This window comes from Podarcis gaigeae, assembly GCF_964106915.1.
Source record: "Podarcis gaigeae genome assembly, chromosome: 5".
In the NCBI taxonomy this organism is placed as follows: Eukaryota; Metazoa; Chordata; class Lepidosauria; order Squamata; family Lacertidae; genus Podarcis; species Podarcis gaigeae.
In genome coordinates, this window is record NC_139681.1 from 43396315 (window position 1) to 43405652 (window position 9338).

The following is a 9338-nucleotide window of genomic DNA, read 5'->3' on the forward strand; positions in this document are numbered from 1 at the left end:
TTTAAGTAGTGCAAACTTTAATTTCGCACCAAATGAGCCTCTTCACGTGGTGAATAATTTTCTTCCCTCTGACACATTTTAATGGCAATAATTTTGCAAATTGTCAATACATAATCATATCAGCACATGCCTGCTTTACAAATGGCACCTCCAGAGCGCACTAATTAAACAGCCTGCCTCACACCGTATCATCTTAGTAAACAAATGTAGGGAAATTCTCCCCCAACGCACCCCGCTCTTTCCAAAAACCACTGTGAGTCCTCTCTCTCTCTCTTTCACTCCTGGAAATCCGTTTGTTAAGCTTCTGTTTCATTTGCCTGCCTTTCAGTTTAAAGCGAGCCGCAGCCACGGCGAACACAATAATGAAAGAGGTCATGGAGCACCAGTTGTGCATGAAAGATGCGAAAATTTACTGCAAATGAGACAAGAGCAGTAAATTCATTTTTATTCAAATTACTGTCATCATACATTACCACTTCTCCTGTAAACATTGTGCTTCAGACAGTGTGACAGCATATTATTATTTGTGAGATTATACTATTATTAAGCTATTAACATGTCACCTCCTGCTTGAAACAATGACTCAGCTTGCTACTGCATAATAGGACAAGTTAGGAAGACAAGCTGAGGTGACTGAAAGGTTAGCAGTAAGAAGGCAGGCTGGGCTTAGAATGACAGCTGGCACTTAAAGGCCAACATTTATTCAAAAGAATCCACATAACTATTGGTTGTTGTAGTTGTTGCTGCTGCTGATATTAAATGCACACACCCAATTCGTTTCCAACAACCGCTCCTTTAATTCTCCTTCTCTGAGCCTTATTACACTAATTCTCTAACCATCAATTATTTCGGGGGCGGGCGGGGGGGTAGAGAAAACATTTCTTCAAAGGCAGAGCCAACCAGGAAACAAATACAGAGACAATGAGCCTAATGGTTTAAAAAGAGAGAGAGGAAGAGAGGAAGAAAACCCAGCCCCAGTCCGATAACCGTTCTTTCATTCACAACATATGGCTGCCTAATTGTGAGCTTAATAAAGAGAAGTTCAGCTTTGACCGCTCGGATGCTAGAAATGAGAGATCAACAGGGCTCGTACCATGCTATTACATGGCCTCTCCTACTTTTGACAGAAAAGCTGTAAGTTGTCCTATAGGTATTATCGCTAGATTCCCCAGGAGGTTGCTAATGATTAAAATTTTATGGTTTATAGGCTTCAAAGGCATTTACTGTAGCATTGCCATCCAAAGTTACTGTGGCATGCAGATCACAATGCATCATATGCTCTAATTTTACCTTGTGTAAGTGCTTGTGACAAATCCCCCCACGATAGCCCTCCTACTTAGTATTCTTTTAAAAACTTCATTTGCTTCAAGGGAATATATGCCTCTCGTCTAAGAATATGTAGGGGGGGGGAGGGGAGGCCTGGGGTCCAGAAAATGCATGGCACCTGTGGTTTAATTTTGGTCCTGGGCTTCAAAATATTAAAGCTCAAAATGTGCTTAATGCCCACTGGGTTTAAACAAACAAATAAACATTCTAGGCAATTTTTTTTTCTGGTAGGAAAAACACAGAACTAGAAAACTACCTTATCCAATTCAACTTATGGAATGCTCTGCCACAAGGTGTGTTGATGGATCCTGGTTTGGACAACCGAATGGGGATTGTAAAATTTCATAAACACAGAGGGTGTGCTCAATAGCTGTATGCCATGGTTACTAAATTAATTTATTTCATTTATATCCCACCTTTCTTTCAAGGAACCCAGGACAGCATGTGTGGTTCTTTACCCTTCAGTGTTTATCTTCACATCAACCCTGCAAGGTAGACTAGGCACAGAGGAAGGAGATTGGCCCAAGGTCATCAAATGAGCTTCAGGGCTAAGCAAGGAGTTGAGCATGGGTCTCTCCAGTCCAAGCCCAAGAGATGACTAACCCTTCTTCTTTTTTCGCCCAAGGGTCACTGTCATCCTTGACCAACCCTCTGGGTCTGAACTGGCCTATGACATTTTGCTGCCAGAGGCAAAAGACAAGATGGTTCTCCCCCTGTCTATGATCAGAAGGTGACTGGACTGAGGGCTGACGCAATCGTCAATACTGGCAACAGGATAACAGCATCTTTCAGAAAACACAAGGGCTGCTAGCTAGTTCAGGGTGTGCAGCACAGGCCACCTGGTGTACCAACTTCTGCCCTCCAACAGAGAACAGCCAAGGAGGATATACTGCTTCCATCCCTCATCAACTGCCACCTGAGGTAGTTGGCTTACTCTGTCCAATGGCCACACCAGCCCTGCTCTGGGGACTGTCTCTCACACAGAGGCAAACATAAACACAACTCCATGAAGTTCAGTTGAGGAGAGGTGTGTATATTATCACCCTCTCTCTACTTGTGAAATAATCTGACAACCAGAAAGGGGGCAGTTTGAATCCTCATCAGGTTTTACCGCAGCACTGTATCTGCTTCAAGGGTGGGGAACCTCTTTGGCCTGGAGTGGGGAGCAGATGTTTATCACTTAAAACTTCCAATTGTTCCTCCGTCGCCACATGCGGCAGCTAGGTGTTGCTTGTGGGCCAAATTGAGACCTCTGCTGGGTCAAATTTGGCTTAGAGGCTAGGAGTTCCTTGCTCTGGTCTGTTTAATTTCTCTTTCTCTCTCTCTCTTTGCTACTGTCGCCACCACAATCAGTGGAGTTGGGAGGGCAAAACATTTGCTTTGAGGGCTGGATTAAAACTCTAAACAGGGTTAGCCATCCCTGCTGTAACCACTACATGACACTGAAACCTGCCTGTTAAACAACAGGACACCTCTTGGGAATAAACCAGGTCTGGAGAAAGCAGTCACATTTGCATCTTGCTTGTGCAGTTCCTGGAGGTGCCCAGCTCACTACTGTTGGAAAACAGGGTGACTGAATAAATGGATCTGGGCCTGATCCCACAAAATTATTCTTAGATGCTTAGAAAATGTTATTCCAAGCTCACCCTTGGAGCATTTCTCTTACTGCCAGTGAACCAAAGCTTTATTAGCAAAATATTTTTTCATGTTCGTAAGCTAAATAATTTCAGCCACCTCATTAATACATAGGAGCCTACAGACTGCTTTGCTTGTTACCCCACATTTAAAAGGCAGGCCCTAACCTTGCCTTTGTTCTGTAGCCACACTGCTGTGTTTTCACTTGGATTTTTGGCATAGGTCTGAAAGAAATGATAATAAGATAGAAATGGTTTTATCCAGATGTGGTTTTACATTTATAAGGTTCATTTACAGTGTAATCCTAAACAGATTCCCCTCAGAAGCAAATCCCAGAAGATTCAATGACACTTCCTAGTAAAATGTGGTTAGGATTGCAATCTATGGGGCTTACACAGGATATAGGATCACAGTTTAAATTATTCTTTTTGCTGTCTTTAAGAGTTCCACTGAAGCCTGGCTACTTGTTCATGTATTGCTGCCTCTGAGTGTTCGAACACTTTGATTTCCCTTGCTCTTTAAACACCATCTCTTTTATTAAGTTTAAACATGTTTATGTAAATAGCTTTCTACCCTTCTTGCTTAGCAGGTGTCTTGTGGGGGGAAATCATTGTGTAAAATCAAGTAAATACTAAGGGTTTCAATAGCTTTTCTCAAAATTAGTTTGGAAAGTGCCTTGTGAGGTAGAACAAACAGAGAGACATCAGTGTGTTATTAATGATACCTTTTTAAGCTTGCAAAGGAATAAAAAAGAAAAGAAAAGACAGTCAAACAAGGTTCTAACACCTCAAAGGCTCCCTTCTTTATGTGTTGGATACAATGAAAGCTACAATCCTTAACTACACTTCTTAGGCTCTGTGCTTAGAAGTGTCATTTTAAGCAATATTCTGGGCTTGAAGAATACATCTTTGATGTCTTGAAAGCTTGGATAATATGTACTATTTTGTTATCTTTGTCCTTAAACAGCTAAGTAGCTCAGAAATATGCAAATGTGAATAGCCAACAGGTCCCTATTTAAACCTTTTGCAAAATTATAAACACAATTCTGAAGATGCTGGTGGTACCTACATATGAAAGGAATGTCTGTGAGCCCTGATTGGAGATTTCCCTTCTCTCTCTTGTTTCATTATTTCTTTCATCTGTCTTTATTTAGTACAGAATAACAGACACCCATTACAGAAGGACTACATTACTTCTGGGAACTGACCCTCCTTGTAATTGACTCCCTCTGAAGACTGGAGATACTTCAAAATAGAGCCTAGTGATATATCTGTCCTTTCCTATGTTTCCACAGCTCATCCTGTCTCCAAACGCATAGCTCCGGTTTCAGTGATACGTCCCAGCTGCTAAAAATGCTGTGGCTCTCTGCCATTGTCAAACAACTCAGTCTAATCTCTCTTTTTATCGCTCATTTCCCCTTATTTATACAGGTGCCTGAAATGCATGGGGGCTGAGAGGGATTAAAAATATTACATAATTTGTGACTGTCATTGGCTCTTGAAAACCTGAGCAGGGAACAAGGTATGGTCTGAAGGTTTGTGAGGCCACCACCTGGCAGGTCTGCGTTGGGTCAGTGCCTGGGTGGGTGGGTGGGTGGGTGCCTGACTGAGGAACGCCTTGGGATCCATGACAGAAGAAAGGCAGGATATAAATGTAAGAAAATATTTCTAATCCATTCAGTCCATTCAGCTTTGTCATAATAATCAGTCAGCCTCTGACTCCCTTTCAGAACAATATTCATATCCAGAGGCTTCCCAGGAGTTGCTGGCATGTATGAAGGAAATCCCCACAGAGGCCATAAACTTGTACTTCTTGCTACCCTCCACGCAGCTTGCGACTGTTTTCTCAGGATGGTCCCAGAAATCCCTATAGCAGCAATAATACAGCCTGCCTTTCGCTCTTCCACACAAGGATGTCCCACGCAAACTGCAGACTTCACACGAGCTCCCCAAAGTCAAGTGTAAACTACTTTCATCCTAAGCATGTTTACTTAGAAATGTGAACAACTGAGTTCAGTGGAACTTACTTCCCAGCCATTGTTGCTTAAGGATAATAGCCTAACTGGCAATCCTGGTGCTCATGATGGGTGTTTTTCCCTGCCTGTTTTGCATCAATGACACACATTGCACCAAAGCCCATCAATGCAGTTTTGAGGACTTGAAATTCTCCTGGACCTTTTGTTAATTCTGTAAGGATGGGTAGCAGCAATTACAGTGGTAACTCTGGTTACGTACTTAATTCGTTCCGGGGGTCCGTTCTTAACATGAAACTGTTCTTAACCTGAAGCACCACTTTAGCTAATGGGGCCTCCTGCTGCTGCCACGCCGCCGGAGCACGATTTCTGTTCTCATCCTGAAGCAAAGTTCTTAACCCGAGGTACTATTTCTGGGTTAGCGGAGTCTGTAACCTGAAGCGTATGTAACCTGAAGTGTATGTAACCTGAGGTACCACTGTACTGGCTGTGCATTTCATCAACTGCACCTGTTCCAAAGGTCCCAACCCTTTTCAGAATAGAGGTGTCTGCACGATCCTTATCTTCAACAATACTTTTCATGGCACTGCCTTTGGCGTTGACTGGATAGGGTGGCATTTTACCCCAGAGTAGACATATTGAAATTAATGGACATAATTTAGCCATATTCATTAATTTGGGTGGGTTTGCTCTGAGTAAAAGTTAGTTGGCTGCCACCCATAATGTTGCAGCATTCCTCCTGATGACTACAGTGCAGACAAGTGAGGACATACCCAACATTTTCTTCAGCGACCAGACTGGCTGCTTGTGCCTTTCCAGGCCCAGTTCAAAATGCTCGTTTGATATCTTCATGGCCTGGAACAAACATGCCTTAGAGACCACCTCTCCATATAAGCCCCTACTCTACCAATCATGCTCTGTTTATTACCATTAAAGGTAAAGGTAAAGGTACCCCTGCCCGTACGGGCCAGTCTTGACAGACTCTGGGGTTGTGCGCCCATCTCACTCAAGAGGCCAGGGGCCAGCGCTGTCCGGAGACACTTCCAGGTCACGTGGCCAGCGTGACATCGCAGCTCTGGCGAGCCAGAGCCGCACACGGAAACGCCGTTTACCTTCCCGCTGGTAAGCGGTCCCTATTTGTCTACTTGCACCCGGAGGTGCTTTCGAACTGCTAGGTTGGCAGGCGCTGGGACCGAGCAGCGGGAGCGCACCCCGCCGCAGGGATTCGAACCGCCGACCTTTCGATCGGCAATTCCTAGGCGCTGAGGCTTTAACCCACAGCGCCACCTGCGTCCCTCTGTTTATTACCATTACACACAAGTAAAGTCATCAACATAGGACTGGCTCTACCATTATACAGTGAGACAACCACCTGAGGCAGCAGATACACAGGGCCAGCATAGCAGCTGGTTATTCTTCCTCAGACCTTCAGCCATTCCCCTCTGTTGCAGCATGACCTCTCCTGGGCCCTCAAAATTGACATGGTGCCTCAGGTGTAATGAAGCTTGCTACCCCATCATCTGTGTTGAAGTATGATGCAGCTGTCAGTCCAATCAGCTTCTGTACGTGGAATGGGAAGAGGGCACTATAATTTGCTCCAAGCCACAAAATGTCTTGGGCCAGCCCTGCAGAGCTTGCGCTACAATTGCCTGTTGTTCTTTTACTTTCCTGTTTTCTGCTTTGTTGTATTGTATGTAAACTGTCTTGAACCCAGGAAAGGTTAATCACCTCCTCCTCTCAAGCTAACCCCATATCCACATTAGCATTATGAGGCCTGCATGACACCAGGAATTCCCTGCTCAAATCATAATTTCAGTTCTGCTCTACCTAAGTAGCTCAAGGGATGCTGCAAGGCTTGGGAAATCAAAACAGATGGAAGGAAGCATTTCCAGTTAGATTATTATTATTATTGTGCTGGAATAGTCCTGAAGAAATCTTGCAGCACCTTTTAGCAGTTAAAAATCCCATGTCAAATAGCCAGGTACCTCATTAGACCAGCCAGTCAACATGGCAGTCAGTAGTGCACCAAGCCCAAGGGGTAAGCATTTTGCACTGACCGGTCCATTTCCTGATCATGTAAAGGAGCATGCAAAATATTGAGTGAGGGCCATCTCAGCTTCCCAGAGCAACTGCCCACATAGCCTGGAAGAGGATTGCCTCACATTTTGACAGCGTTTGGCAGTGTTTGCATAGCAACTTCTCTCAGTCACCTCCAAGACTAAATCAAAAGTGCTAGGTAGAGGTACTTGAGCCAAAGAAATTACAGCTAGCACCTGGATATAAAAGGTAAAGGTACCCCTGCCCGTACGGGCCAGTCTTGACAGACTCTGGGGTTGTGCGCCCATCTCACTCAAGAGGCCAGGGGCCAGCGCTGTCCGGAGACACTTCCGGGTCACGTGGCCAGCGTGACATCGCTGCTCTGGCGAGCCAGAGCCGCACACGGAAACGCCGTTTACCTTCCCGCTGGTAAGCGGTCCCTATTTATCTACTTGCACCCGGGGGTGCTTTCAAACTGCTAGGTTGGCAGGCGCTGGGACCGAGCAGTGGGAGCGCACCCCGCCGCAGGGATTCGAACCGCCGACCTTTCGATCGGCAAGTCCTAGGCGCTGAGGCTTTAACCCACAGCGCCACCTGCGTCCCTAGCACCTGGATATAGTGCTATTGAAAGTACCTTTTAGTATTTTCAGACTATCCCTAACCATAACAAGGGCCGATATGTCCCAAGGGCCTGGTAGGGGTCAGACATACTGATTCAGTGCAACCAACCATTGCAAAACCCAGGCTGGACCTAGACACATCAAAAAAGTGTTTCAGGAAAATGCATTCTAACCTTCATAGTGCAAAATTACGTTGGCAAAAGATGGGACTCCACAGTGCCATCTGTTGTCACAGTGTTATAACGCATATAAAATGCTTTTTCTTTAATAATGTAGCTGAGTCCCCAGTCTAGACATGCCCTTATGTAGTAAAGCATGCTTCCTCAACCTCGGCCCTCTGGATGTTTTTTGCCCACAACTCCCATGATCCCTAGCTAGCAGGACCAGTGGTGATGGGAATTGTAATCTCAAAACATCTGGAGGGCCAAGGTTGAGGAAGCCTGTAGTAAAGGGACAGGGATGTTCTATAAGCACAAATCAATTGTTCTGAAGTACATAATCGTTTATAGTCACAACTGCCCAGTCTAGAGCCTGGGGGGATTCAGGCTAACCTCTAGGGATTTTATCGCAATACCCAAACTATAGTTATTCTGCCTAAAGCACAAGTAGCACTGAAATTTGCCTTGAGTGTACTATTAAGAAACAGCAAGTCAGTGTTGTATTCTTTGAGTTTGATAAGGATCCCATAGGTTACCCAAAGGATACCCAGAGGTTGTAATAACCTTATTCATAGGACCAGAAATGCTATAAGGGTATGCCCAAAACCAATAGCAAGGTACATGCCAGCAGTACTTACTGCAGATTTGAAAGAAACATGGCAAGACTTGCGCTTATCACATAATAAAATGGCAGGCCAGTAGTGGTAAGGCCTTTACCCAACAGTGACTTGCAAAACAAAGTAGAGTCTGATAGCACCTTAAGAGGTATACGGTCAAATTCAAACCTTCATTCAGCCATTGTTAAGGTTGAGCTGTAGGCAGGTGTCGGCACCTGAGAGTTTAGCCAAGTAGTCAACATCAGGGTGCAAGGCCTGGAGAACAAGACCAGGAGTTGGATCAGAGGAAGATGTTTGTATTCATGGGCGTAGCCAAGGGGAGGCAGGGAGGGGCAGCTGCCCCCACTAAATCAATAAAAATACATAGCTAACGGAGGTTCTGCGCCCCCTCCCAAAAAAATCCTGGCTACGCCCGTGTTTGTATTGCCTCTGCATAATTGCAACCACAAATGGGGAGAAGGCTCTTGCACTCAGGTCCTTCTTATGGGCTTCCCATAGGCATCTGGATGACCACCATGAGGACAGGGTGCTAGATTAGACGGGCCTTTGGAATGATCCACCATGGCTCTTCCTACATTCTTACAACCAGGAGCCACACGAGAAATACACAAAAACCTCCAAGCCAGGAAGACCTTGCTGTTCAGGCAAAGTCTCATCTGAAAAGAGGGAGCCTTTCAGCACCTTTCCTGTTCAGGAAGGTCTAATGTCCAGGATCTCAGTCTGGATCATGAGGATACGCCACTCCCTGGAAGATGTTTCAAGCTCTGGTAGTTCACCAGCTTCTACATATAAGTGCAGCTGCACATAGAATCACATCAAATCAAAGTTTCCTGGTTCTGCTTCAGCAGCTCCTGCCTTCCACGATGCTCACAGGACAAATCTGACCTAAAAACTCTCAGGCTAAACTGTTTCACAAGCATGTGAAGGTAAAACTGGGAGTGGTGGAGGGAGGATCATGTTTGCTACCCTGGAG